Source organism: Drosophila melanogaster, chromosome Y (assembly GCF_000001215.4).
Source record: "Drosophila melanogaster chromosome Y".
In the NCBI taxonomy this organism is placed as follows: Eukaryota; Metazoa; Arthropoda; class Insecta; order Diptera; family Drosophilidae; genus Drosophila; species Drosophila melanogaster.
The window spans coordinates 2,390,931-2,404,888 of NC_024512.1; the positions used below are offsets into that span (position 1 = coordinate 2,390,931).

General features: G+C 36.5%; 1 protein-coding gene across 1 annotated transcript in view; it reads left to right on the top strand.

The window, feature by feature from the left end:
- WDY (WD40 Y) overlaps positions 1-13,958 on the top strand; it is a gene marked incomplete at its 5' end in the record, with an annotated part of 214,356 nt that overhangs the window by 117,509 nt on the left and 82,889 nt on the right.

Here is a 13,958-nt window from a genome sequence, read left to right on the forward strand (position 1 = left end):
AAGGGACAATTCAGTCTCTAGGTACACTACATTTAGAAATGTGTATTGCTAATGCAGCAATACCATATGAATTCCATATCGTACCTGACAATTTTCCTATACCAGGGGATGGTATAATTGGCTTGGATTTCATTAAGAAATACAATTGTATTTTGGAATTCCACGACCAAGAAGATTGGTTCACTTTGAGGCCCAAAAATTTCAGGAACATAAACATTCCTATTATACATTCACTAGATAATGAAATAATTTTGCCAGCTAGATCAGAAGTGATTCGAAAGATTCAACTAACATCTACTGACACACATGTCCTCATCCCCAACCAGGAATTACAACCTGGCATAATAATCGCAAGTGCACTCGTAAACACTCAGAACGTCTTGATTCGAATTATTAATACAACTGAAAAAGACGCTATAGTTAGTAGCGCAAATATAAAAAGCGAATCATTGGATGATTATGATGTATACAACGCAAATATAGAAAATAGTGCACAAAGAACTTCAGAAGTATTAAAACTTCTTAAATTTCCATCGTTATTCAAAAGCGATTTAACAAAATTATGCACCGAATATAGCGATATTTTTGGTCTTGAAACAGAAACCATATCAGCTAATAATTTTTACAAGCAAAAATTGAGATTAAATGACAAAACTCCAGTCTATATCAAAAACTATAGAATGCCAGAAAGTCAAAAACCAGAAATTCAAAGGCAAGTTGACAAATTAATAGAAGATGGCATTGTCGAACCATCTATTTCAGAATATAATAGCCCTCTTCTCTTGGTACCCAAGAAATCACTGCCTAACTCGGAGGAAAAGAGATGGCGATTAGTAGTCGATTATCGCCAAATAAACAAGAAACTGCTAGCAGATAAATTCCCACTTCCAAGAATAGAAGATATTCTTGATCAATTAGGCCGAGCAAAATATTTCTCGTGCCTAGACCTGATGTCAGGATTCCATCAAATAGAATTAGACGAAAGGTCAAGAAATATAACATCATTCTCAACTTCAACGGGAGCATACCGCTACACGCGATTACCATTTGGTTTAAAAATAGCCCCAAATTCTTTCCAAAGAATGATGACCCTTGCATTTTCAGGTTTAACGCCTTCGCAAGCATTTCTGTATATGGATGATTTAGTAGTCATAGGCTGTTCTGAAAAGCACATGCTTAAAAATCTAACCGACGTTTTCAAATTATGTAGGCAACATAATTTAAAATTACATCCAGAAAAATGCACTTTCTTTATGAAAGAGGTTACTTATTTAGGTCACAAGTGTACTGACAAAGGTATATTGCCAGATGACTCTAAATATGAGGTAATAAAGAACTACCCCAAACCAGTAAACGCAGACGAAGCTAGACGCTTCGTGGCATTTTGCAATTATTACAGAAGATTTATTAAGAACTTTTCTGAGAAATCACGCCACTTAACGAGGCTTTGTAAAAAGAATGTTCCATTTGAATGGACAAGCGAATGCAATGATGCATTCGAATATCTCAAAAGGGAATTAATGAAACCAACACTCCTTCAGTACCCAGATTTCAGCAAACAATTTTGCATAACCACAGATGCTAGTAAACAAGCATGTGGAGCGGTACTATCTCAAGACCATAACGGTCAACAGCTACCAGTGGCATACGCTTCAAGAAGCTTTACAAAAGGCGAAAGTAATAAGTCCACTACAGAGCAGGAGCTAGCAGCTATTCACTGGGCAATAAATCACTTCAGACCATACGTATATGGTAGACATTTCTTAGTACAAAGTGACCATAGGCCACTATCATATCTTTTTTCAATGAGAAACCCCAGTTCAAAATTAACCAGAATGAGACTAGACTTGGAGGAGTTTGAATTCACAGTAGAATATCTCAAGGGGAAAGATAATCATGTCGCAGACGCATTGTCCCGAATAACAATCGGAGAACTTAAAGCAATAAATAGACAGATACTAAAGGTAACAACAAGATCAACAACAAGACAGAAAAATACCTGCGCAGGTGAAAAATTGCATGAACCAAATGAGAAAGAAAATATAAAAATGCCCAATATCTATCAGGTAATCAATAACATTGATGCCAAAAAATATGTTATACTCAAAATAGACAAGCATAAGTGTTTGTTGAAAAGAGGAAAACAAATTATAACACGTTTTGATATGACTAATTTTTATTCTAATGAAATAATCGATTTAGATCAATTCTTTCAAAGGCTTAATGAAGAAGCAAGAATAAATAGCATCATTCAAACACAATTGTCACCAAGTGAACAAATCTTCGAATTTGTCACTATAAAGAATTTTAAAGAAAAGGGCAATAAAATACTAAAAAATTTAAAAATAGCGCTATTAAACAAGGTGACTAAGATAGATAAAAATGATAAGGTTCAAATAAAAGCAATACTGTCTAAATATCATGATGATCCATCAGAAGGAGGCCATTCAGGAATTTCTAGAACCCTGAGGAAAATAAAAAACTATTATTATTGGCCACAAATGACAAAGGCAATAAGTAAATATGTTAAAACATGTTTAAAATGTCAACAAGCCAAGACTACAAAACATACTAAAACACCGTTGACAATAACAGAAACGCCAGCAACAGCATTTGATAAAGTTTTGATAGATACCATTGGTCCACTGCCAAGATCAGAAAACGGAAATGAGTATGCTGTTACTATCATTTGCGATTTAACAAAATATTTGGTAACGGTACCAATTCCAAATAAAAGTGCAAAATCAGTTGCTAAGGCTATATTCGAAAATTTTATTCTAAAGTACGGTCCAATGAAAACAATCATAACGGACATGGGAACGGAATATAAAAACCAAATTATAGACGACCTATGCAAATATATGAAGATAAAAAACATTACTTCAACAGCACACCATCACCAGACATTAGGAACAATAGAACGAAGTCACAGAACTTTCAACGAGTATGTTCGCTCATATATATCTGTTGACAAAACCGATTGGGATATATGGATACAATATTTTACTTATTGTTTCAACACAACACCATCGGTAGTTCATGAATATTGTCCATATGAATTAGTATTTGGAAGATTACCAAGACAGTTCATAGATTTTAACAGGATAGACAGAATAGATCCTATTTACAACATGGATGACTATTCAAAAGAAGTTAAGCTACGATTAGAAATAGCATATAGAAGAGCTAAAAATATGTTAGACAAGGCAAAAGCCGATAGAAAGATAAAATATGATAGAAATATTAGTAACTTTGAATTAAAGATAGGAGATAAGATATTACTTAAAAACGAAACGGGTCATAAACTTGACAATAATTATTTAGGACCATATTTAGTTTCAGAAATAGGAGATAATGACAACATTACAATTATAGGAAATAAAAATAAAAAACAGATAGTCCATAAAGATAGGTTAAAAATTTTTAATTCATAATACATTTTGTTTGGTTGGCCAACCACAAATAAAAAACCACAAATAAAATAAAAACCAATAAAAACATTATAATACAAAACTTTTACTTTGCAAAATATAATGAAAATATATATATTTTTTTTAATATCTCTTTAATCATTCATTTCAAATATTAATGTACATTTAAAAAAAAAAAAAAAAATTATTATATACTTGAAAATAACTTCATGTTATTACGTTATTTTTCAAAAGGAGGGAGATGTAGTATATACGAACATAATAACAATAATAATAATAATAATAATAATAATATTAATAATAATTATAATATGAATCATAATAATAAGTCAACTAATAAGTAAACTTAGGACCACCCTAATTCCTTAGGGTCACCCTAGTAGATCTTTAGATACACCCTAATACTAAATATGCGAATTCAGCATGTACGCCTTTAGGGGTCGCACTCGACTCCCATTGGTTATCGAGTATGAACTTCATACATACATATTGCAGAATTTGCTAGTGTCAGCACTTGGCTGTCACAAGAGATCTGCCTGTAGACCACACTAAGATCAGTTATAAATCAGGAATAGATCTGGAATGTACACTCGCTTTATAAAAACCAAATAAAGATAAAATGACCAACTGCGTTTTGAGACTTTATTAACTACATCAGAAGTATTGGAATTCTAATTAACTACACTAACATGCATGTGAGAGGCAACGACGACAAAGTACATCTCTTACATGATCTTCCCAATCTCATCACTCTCCACATACACGCATCTCTGCATAAGTGTGACTTTTGTATTTTCAATACGCCACCTCAAAAATGACACTGATACAAATTGATTAAAAATTCAATTAAATTAAAAATTACTTTCAGACGAGTGCGCGTGGTTGTATTCTTATTCTTTTCCTTTTTTTTCTCTGGGGCTACTCTTATTGAACCAGCATTTGGTGCAAAGAATTGGGGAATTAGTTCAATCAAATAAAAATTTAACAAGATTCGCTTAAATAAACATTGTAATAGTTAGACTAGTAATTGTTTTGGTTTGATTATGGTTATATATAAATAAAAGATTCAAACTTCATATAAATAATTTATTTTGCTCATTCAGATTCGGTTAGCCCCAGTTGGTCTCGTAGTGCAGTGAACCTGGCAGTTTGTAACGGCTTTGTCAAAATATGAGCCAATTGTAAATATGTGGAAAGATACTTAACACAAATTAGTTTGGTTTCAATTTGTTCTCTGGTAAAATGATATTTGATATCTATGTGCTCAGTTCTCTTGTGGCAAGTGGTATTATTTGCTATACTTATAGAACATTGGTTATCCTCGAAAATAACTATTGGACCATTTAATTCTAATTTCATTTCATTTGTTAATGATTTTAGCCATAATGCTTCCCTTACTCCTTCGAATAAGGCCATATATTCAGCTTCGGTAGATGAAGCAGCAACAGATTTTTGTTTCATAGTACTCCAGCAAATTGAACAATTTTCAAACATTTTAAATATATACCCTGTAGTACTTCTTCTGTCGGTCTCATTTCCGGCCCAATCAGAATCAACATACCCCAAAAGAATTTTAATTACTTTTAAATTCCTTTTAAGTGATAACTTTAAATTGACAGTTCCCTTTAGATATCTTAAAATTCTTTTAAGACATAATAATTCTCTATTATTGTAGTTAGTATATCGACTTAAGATACTTCTCGATGTACTTAAATCCGGTCGTGTACATAACATAACGTACATTAAACAACCAATCAAATTCCTACATGGTGCTTCATATGACTCTTCTACTTTCAAAGCCTCATAATTTATTTTGCTTGGAAGAAGAGTATCAACTGGATTACAATCTTCCATATTGAATTTTTTTTAAAACATTTTTAATATATGCAGATTGACTGAGACAAATTTGATCATTTTTTCTTTGAATTTTTATGCCAATAAAATATCGTATTTCATTTAGATCGGTCATTTGAAACTAATTCAAAAGATATGTTTTAAATTTAGACATTCTTTCGGAATCACTAGTAGAAATTATTATATCAGCAAGGTTCGGTCTTCACGAGTTTTAATATCTTCATATGTATTGGGTGTATCATTTAAATACATTTGGGTATTTATCAGACACTTCTCTTAAAATCTCTATGATAACTTTGGTTTATCTTTAATTCTCTCACAGCGTCTAATTTGTTCTTGATTTTTATTTTATTTATTTTTATCACCAGTTTCAGCCACTGGATCGGTATTCTCGAGACAAGTGGAATTTTCATTTGGATAGATTATAGATTCTCAATTTTCCTGCAATGGAAAATTCGACTCTTCATTCTCTTCAATTGGTCAAAACATCATGTATTGGTCAAAAACATCATGTTTTTCCACAGAGTAATTTCCATTTGATGTCACCGATTTCATGTTTATTTCATCCACCACTACATCTCTAGCTGTCATCAATTTTCTCGAGTTCTCATTCCACAACTTATAGCCATTTGGCTCATATCCGACAAGTATAGTTTTGATCAATTTCTCGTCAAATTTTCGCTTTCGCACTTAATTTAGTGCATATACTGTCGAGCCAAATATCTTTAGATATTTCAATACTGGGTTCTTTTTATGCCACATCTCAAATGGTGTTTTTCTTATATTTTTTAAAGCTCTACTTGGGGACCTGTTAATTAAATATGTTGCTGTCAAAACAGCTTCACCCCAAAAACTGAGATCCTGCTGCTTATAGCTGAGAAGAGGCGCTTACGTACTAGGTGGATGAGATTTCGTCACCCGCTGGACAAGACGGAATGGAATCGAGCGCTGAGTAGGCTCCGATGCGCGTTGGTGCTGCACAAATCCGCATGGTTCGAAGAAAGGCTTGCCAATACTGGAGTCGAAAGCGAAGCGACGCATTCGCTGTGGAAGGCGCAATCAAAAGGCGTTGCACGAGGAAGGCGCCCTTAGTCGATAGCAACGGGACATGGTGTCGGACCGACTTGGGACAAGCAGAGGTATTCGCTGCGCACCTCGCCGAGCGATTTCAACCATTCAAGCTTGCCAGCCTGCAACAGGTTAAAGAAACTCAGGACCTGTTGAACCAAGCGCTTCAAATGGATCTACCAATCACGCCGTTTGAACCCTGCGAGGTAGCCGAAGTCATTGTGCGACAGAGTAGCAACAAAGCACCAGGACATGCCGTCATCTGTCAACGCCACATTGAAGGACCTGCCCAGTCAAGCGATCCTCTACATAACGTTGGTTTTCAACGCTATTGTGAGGTTGCAATACTTCCCTTATCAGTGGAAGCTCGGGATAATCTCCATGATCCACAAACCTGGCAAGCCGGAAAGGGAGCCCGCCTCCTACCGGCCGATCAGTCTCCTCCCTTCAATTTCGAAGGTGTTTGAGAGACTGATTGCTGTCCGGGTTGTAAGGATTATGGAAGCCCAGGGGATTACCCCTGAGCACCAGTTCGGTTTTCGTGCTGGCCACTGTACTGTCGAGCAGCTCCATCGTGTCGTCGAGCAAATTCTGACTGCCTACGACAATAAGGAATATTGTAACAGCCTCTTCTTGGACATTCGAGAAGCGTTTAATCGAGTGTGGCACATTGGACTTCAAGTAAAAATCAAGCAGACGCTGCCTGCTCCATATTTTGAGTTGCTAAAATCTTACCTGGAAGGAAGGAGGTTCGCTGTGCGCTTTCATTCAGCAATTTCCACCGAGCACAATGTGGCAGCTGGTGTTAGTGTGTTAGTAGTGTCCTCGGCCCCCTGCTCTACTGCCTGTATAGCCACGACATGCCGCAGCCGGATGTAAGCCTTTACAAGAAATCGATGCTGGCCACATTTGCCGATGACGTGTGCGTCACCTACAGGTCTCGATGCAAGCACGACGCAGCCGATGGTATCCAGGACTTTGCAGATCGGTTCTCGGAATGGGCAAGCCGTTGGAATATTGGCATCAATAGCAGTAAATACAACAACGTCTGCTACATTTTAAAGCGGAGAACGCCACCGCCAGTCTACATCGAGGAAGCCCCCGTACCACAGCCGAACGCAGCAAAGTACCTTGGAGTGCAAGGTACACATTTGCCAAGCATGTAAATGACATCAGAACACGCCTACGTGCTAAGGTGGCGAAGCACTACTGGCTACTTTGTTCGCGCAGTAAATTGTCGCTATCCAACAAGCTGACAATTTACAAACAGATATTAGCACCAAACTGGAATTATGGGTGCCAAATCTGGGGCTTGGCATGCGACAGCCAAATAAAAAGGATCCAGGCTATTCAAAATAAGGTAGCAAGACTCATCACCGGCTGCGAGTGGTTTGTGCGAAACACCACCCTGCACAGAGACCTGAAACTCGCAACGGTATTTGAAGAGATAAACCAGCACTCGAGCAGGTACCATGACAGGCTGGAGCGCCACAGAAATCGGCTGGCCAGCGCTCTTAACAGATCTCGCCCACCAAGGAGGCTCAAAAGAAGGCAACCGATGGATCTCATTTCCCGATCTCCTTTGACAAGGATCAGCAGAAGCTGACGCTTAACAAAAAACCTAATTGTTATATGTGTTTGTTATGTACTGTATTATTATTGTAAACTAGAAAAAGCTAACTATAGTTAGCCGGCGCGCCCAAATGGGCAGAAATAATAGAAAAGAAGGACACAAAGGGGCTCCAAGATTTCCACGTATGCCTTAAAAAAATAAATTTAATTATAAAAAAAAAAAAAAAACAGTTTAGTACAGTTTATCATGGAGCGAGCTTTTTCAGTGATTGTTCTGATCATCCGCTCTGCAACAACATTTAGTTGTGGGGTATGAGGAACCCTTAAATTAAATGATAGCTGATACCTTTTTCGACACAAAATTCACGCATTTCATTAGAGAGATATTCTCTTCCATTATCGATATATAGATTAACCATTTTTAAATTGAAATGAGCCTCACCTTTTGCTACAAAATCTTTAAATACAAAGAACACGACCAATTTATAACTTATTAAATACGTCACACAATAATGTGTATATTGATCAATAAATACTACATAGTAGTTTTTATTATCAATAGTTGAGGGCGTAATCGGACCGCATACATCCTAATAAATTACAAATAGTGGGCGTTCAATATTTTCTTAATTTTTGTGTTTTCAAATTTTAGTCTTGACTGCTTTCCGTTAATACACGCCTCACATAATTTACTACTATTTACTTGTACGTTTTTTATAAGTTCACTATCTTCAAACAAGCCATCTCGTTTAATTTCTAAGAATTTTCAAACACTTATATGTCCCAACCTCTTATGCCACAAGCGATACTCTGCATCATTTGATATTGCAGATGTATATACTTTACTATTAAAAGTAAATTTTACAGTCGGTACATTATACTCACATACTCCTTCAAATACCAAGTAACCGTTCTTGATTACTTTAATTCCATCCTTATTAAACTCGACGGACATTCCAGCATCTATCATCTTCTTTACGGATAGCAAATTTTGCGGGATTTCCTTACAATACAACACGTCGTGTAATGTAATGTTGCTTCCAGAATTGTTAAGTTTAACTTGTCCTTTTGCAGTAGCATTTAAATTTAAATTTTCACACTCAGAAAATAAATTAATATTATTCACTAGGTGATCTGATGCCCCCGAATCTAATATAAAATTTACTTCGTCTGGCTTTACAGTGTAATTTACTAATTTCACCATAAATGCAAATGCGCATTTTTGCTGGGTTTCTACCATTCATCAGAAATGCAAACGCACGTTCTGGCCATGTTTCTGTCGCCATCTGAGCCTGTCCCTCTCTAACATTATTTCCATCGGAAACATTCTGGTTTCCTGCCTGCCTATATGCCCCAATTTCTTGCAATGAAAACATTTTAGTTTGGACTTATTCTTAAAAGGTTTCTTCACAAATTTCATAGCTTTGTTTTTGTATGTATTTTCCCTAGACTCTCGATTGCTTATAGCTTGCAGCACTTTAGCACTTGTGTCTTTGTTAATTCCTTTTAACTTTATTTCATGATCGAGTAGCCGTGTCTTAACAAAGTTTAATGTCAAATCGCTCTCAGTAAGTTTCAATAGCTGTTATTACTCCTTCATAGTTAGTTATTTAGTAGGTGAGCAATTTTGTCCATTTCGTCCAACTTGTCTCCAGCCGCAACTAACTCAGTTATAAAATCATCAAATAAATGAAAATGGTTTACTAGCAGAGTATCACCTTTTAGTTGAGAAGAGAATAATTGCTTGCGTAGTGACAGTTGAGATGCCAAGCTTTTACGCTCATAAATCCCAATTTTTCAAAAATCTGCTTTGCCGAATTTCCACTGTTGGCAAAACTTAAAAATGAATCACTCAAATATTCTATTATGATCCCCTTTGCATCTGCCCGTTTTACTTCCTCGCTTACTTTTGTTTGTTCTTTCTCAATGACATTAAACAAATCGTTTTCCTCTAACAGTGCCAAATTGAATATTTTTCACCGTTAAACGGCTTTATATTCCTCTTTCCTTTATCCATGTCTTTTTTTCTTTTGACTTATGACCACGCGTCGTTGCGATAATAAAACTAACTGTTCTTATTTTTTCTTCTTTGTTTCTCTGTTTGCCTTGCGCTTCTTAGAATCACTTTTCGTTGCTTTACTGCTTTTACACTTATGTATATACAACCAAACATTTTTTGTGTATCGTTATACATACATATGTATGTATTTCGCAAAGCCGATATGTATTTGTATTCAATAAATACATATATTTAAATAAGAAAATTCACTTTTATTTATTTTAATTATTCTTATTTGCACAATTAAAATATTTCACCACCTGGTCGAAAATGTGCCTAGGCCCATAACCTATTGAATTTAATATAATATAATACGTTTAAGTATGTATATTATAAGCCAGCCCATCAACCAAATAGTGAAACACTTTAATTGTTTTAACTATTCAATAATAATTTTATTTAACCAACCGATAGAACTGCACTGTCTCGTTGTCTGCAAGCGAATGGAACGATTACTCTCTTACATGCATGTGAGAGGCAACGACGACAGAGTACCAAGAGAACAATAATAGAGCGCGTTAGTTACCGACCCATCGGTACAATTCACCACCCCTCCCTCTAAACCACCACGCCTACACAAGTGAAAACATCGAACCGGGAAGCGTTGCGATACAAAGTCGCAACATAAACATCAACGACGAGTCAGCCGCCAACATCCGCCAAAAAGCTGACACCGCATTCCCTTCGCACAGACAACGCAGCGCACACAATCCCATATACATACATACTTGTTAACATACTTTCCGCTGCGTCAGATACTTTATTTCTAAGAACTCCAACATTGTAATACACATATACATATTCACTGTTAGCTTATTTAAGACCCAAAAATAAAGACGACAGCAGTCGAGATCTAGCAGCAAACACTTGTAGACGTATCCAATATTCAATCCGATCGAATTCCCTGACAGCCGTAGCTACTTTCAAGATCGGCTCCTCTCTTCTCTGCATCTGAATATCCCACGAAGCTCTCCGGAGGTCACTGTGGCTACCTTCTGGATCAGCTCCTCTCTTTTCTGCATTTGAATACCCCGCGAAGCTCTTCCGGAGGTAACTGGCGCAGTCGGAAACTGGAATGGAAAATATTCTATTAAACCTTCTATTAGTTCTATTGTAAGTAGTTGTGGAAAAAGAGTGAGAATGAAGTGCAGTAATGTCTAAAAGTGATTATAACAAAAGTCCTACTACAATTCATAAACCGCCTTAATTAACATACAAAACACTCATACAAAAATGTTTTGTTTTAACTAAAACTTAAAAATGCCGTAATCGTGAAAAATGATATGTGTTGTACTTTTGTACTTTTGATAATCACCGCCGAAGTTTAGTAAGGCCAAGTACCACATCAGTACTCTCATGTGCACAAATATATATGCAAACCACCAAAACAAATACATACACACATACAACATTCCAAATACGAATTTATATGAACGGTGAAGTGTATGATTTCTTAGGCTGGATACAGAACCACAAAATCACATACAAACTGCACAAACTTAATAAAAAGAAAAATCTTTGAAACATACACCCATATTCTCAATCTTTCAACACAAATGAAGTATTCAAATATTACATGCATACACTAATACCACTATATTACAGAAATTAACGCACAACAAACACACACCATTCAACAATAAACAAATAATTAAGAATCACTAAGTACATTATAAATTGTATATTCCCTTTCTCTCTTAAATGTCAAAGAAATTAACACAAACTATAAAACAAACAACTCGTTCCGTATTAGGATCACACACACTTCCAAAAAGAGTCACACGTTCAGTTACTAAAACAAACACTCTCCCCGTAATTAGAGAAAATCACCGCCCCTTCAACCTATAAATATGGATTCAGGCAACGCCTCCATAGGTAATTCCGCTCCCTTAACACCTACCGTCAGTGGCTTTAGCAGTATTGCTACGGCGCTTAGTGCCACCGATATTTTAGCCTTCGTTAAAGAACTTCCGACTTTCGATGGTACTCCAGGCCAAATCGACAAATATATAACTAGCGTTGAAGAAATAATCATGCTCATTAGGAGTACCGACCAAACACTGTACGGACTTCTAACACTTAGGGCAATTAGGAACAAAATAGTTGGAAGATCAGATGAAGCTCTAAACCTAGCTAACACCAAACTTATATGGGACGATATCAAAAGCAACCTACTACGTTTATATTCTAGCAAGAAAAGCGAAGCTACCCTCCTAGGCGAGCTCCAATCTCTCCCGGATAACCTAACCCTAGGGCAATTGTTCTTCGGCTTATCGAGGATTAGGAGCCAACTTATATCCACTACTTCCAACAGTGGACAGTCGGCCACAATCATCGAAGCCAAGAAAACACTATATGACGAAGTCTGTCTAAATGCCTTCATTTCAAAAATCAGAGAACCACTTAAAACAGTCATCAGATTGAAAGACCCCAAGACTATCGAAACAGTTTACGAGCTATGTCAAAGAGAAAGAGCTCGTTACCAGAACAGAAACCCATACCCCCCAACACCAAACAATACCGAACGACGAACTAACAATTACAATAACAATAACAGCAACAATCACAGAGACAACAACAACCGCAACAACCGTAGCTCATCTTACTCCCAAAAAACCACTCATACCATTATTCAAACCCCAACTCCCAATATCGTCAATCAAACAATGGCAACAGAAGTAGTAACCCGTTTAAAGACAATAATATACCAAATTATGGGCTACACAACATAGAAGAAGAAAAAGTCACCCAACACTGCCCTACCAACCTAAATTTTCAGGCACCCGCCTCAGGAACCCGACAGGATACATAAATCCCACCACACATGCAACATCCCTCCCATACATAACTCTAAACCTCCACCAAAATTTCCCCTTGTCATTTCTTATCGATACAGGATCCAAGAACTCCTTCATTGACCCAGAATCTGCAAACCAACTAGAGTGCACAACTCTACCAACATCCACTTCAATTACAACAGCATTAAATAGTTTCAAAATTGAGGAAAAGGCAATATTCCCAATGCCACCCGAGTTCAAAACCAAAGGTCAAATTACCGTACTTAAATTCAAATTTCACTCTTATTTTAACGGCCTCATAGGAATGGACCTATTATCACACCTAGAAGCAAAAATAGACCTAGTAAACTTACAACTAGTAACCTCAAAGTCTACACTCCCAATATTCTTGTACACTAACCAGGCTTCAAAAATTTTTAACATCCCCGCCTACAGTAAAGTTATCTTACCACTACCGGTAGAGACTAATCATGTCGAATTCTATTGTTGCGCTACACAACAATAGGACTATATAAAGCAAACAATAATATTGCCAATGTCGAAATCTCTAACAAATCCGACTCAGATAAACTACTATACAACAAAAACGACCATATCGAATTCTTTAACATATCAGCTACACCTCTTAATAACGATACCCTCCAAGCGCCATTACAAATCCTAACAGAACATCTCAATCCAGAAGAAAAAGCAGCTTTAATAACCCTATGTAAACAATTTCGCGACATATTCTACAACCCAGAAACACCATTAACTTTCACCAACAAAATCACACAATCCATCCCCACCATAGACAACACTCCTATCCACGCAAAATCCTACAGATACCCTTTTGTCCATAAAACAGAAGTCAAAAAACAAATCGATTCCATGTTAGATCAACAAATTATTAGATCTAGCCACTCCCCTTGGAGCGCCCCGGTATGGGTGGTCCCAAAAAAACTAGACGGTACAGGGAACAGGAAATGGCGACTTGTAATAGACTACCGGAAACTCAACGACAAAACCATTTCGGACAGATACCCCATCCCAAACATAAACGACATATTAGATAACATAGGCAAAGCAAAATATTTTTCAACGCTCGACCTAACTAGCGGTTTCCATCAAATTGAGATGGAACCAAAAGATATCGCCAAAACAGCTTTTACAGTCGAAGGGGGCCATTACGAATTC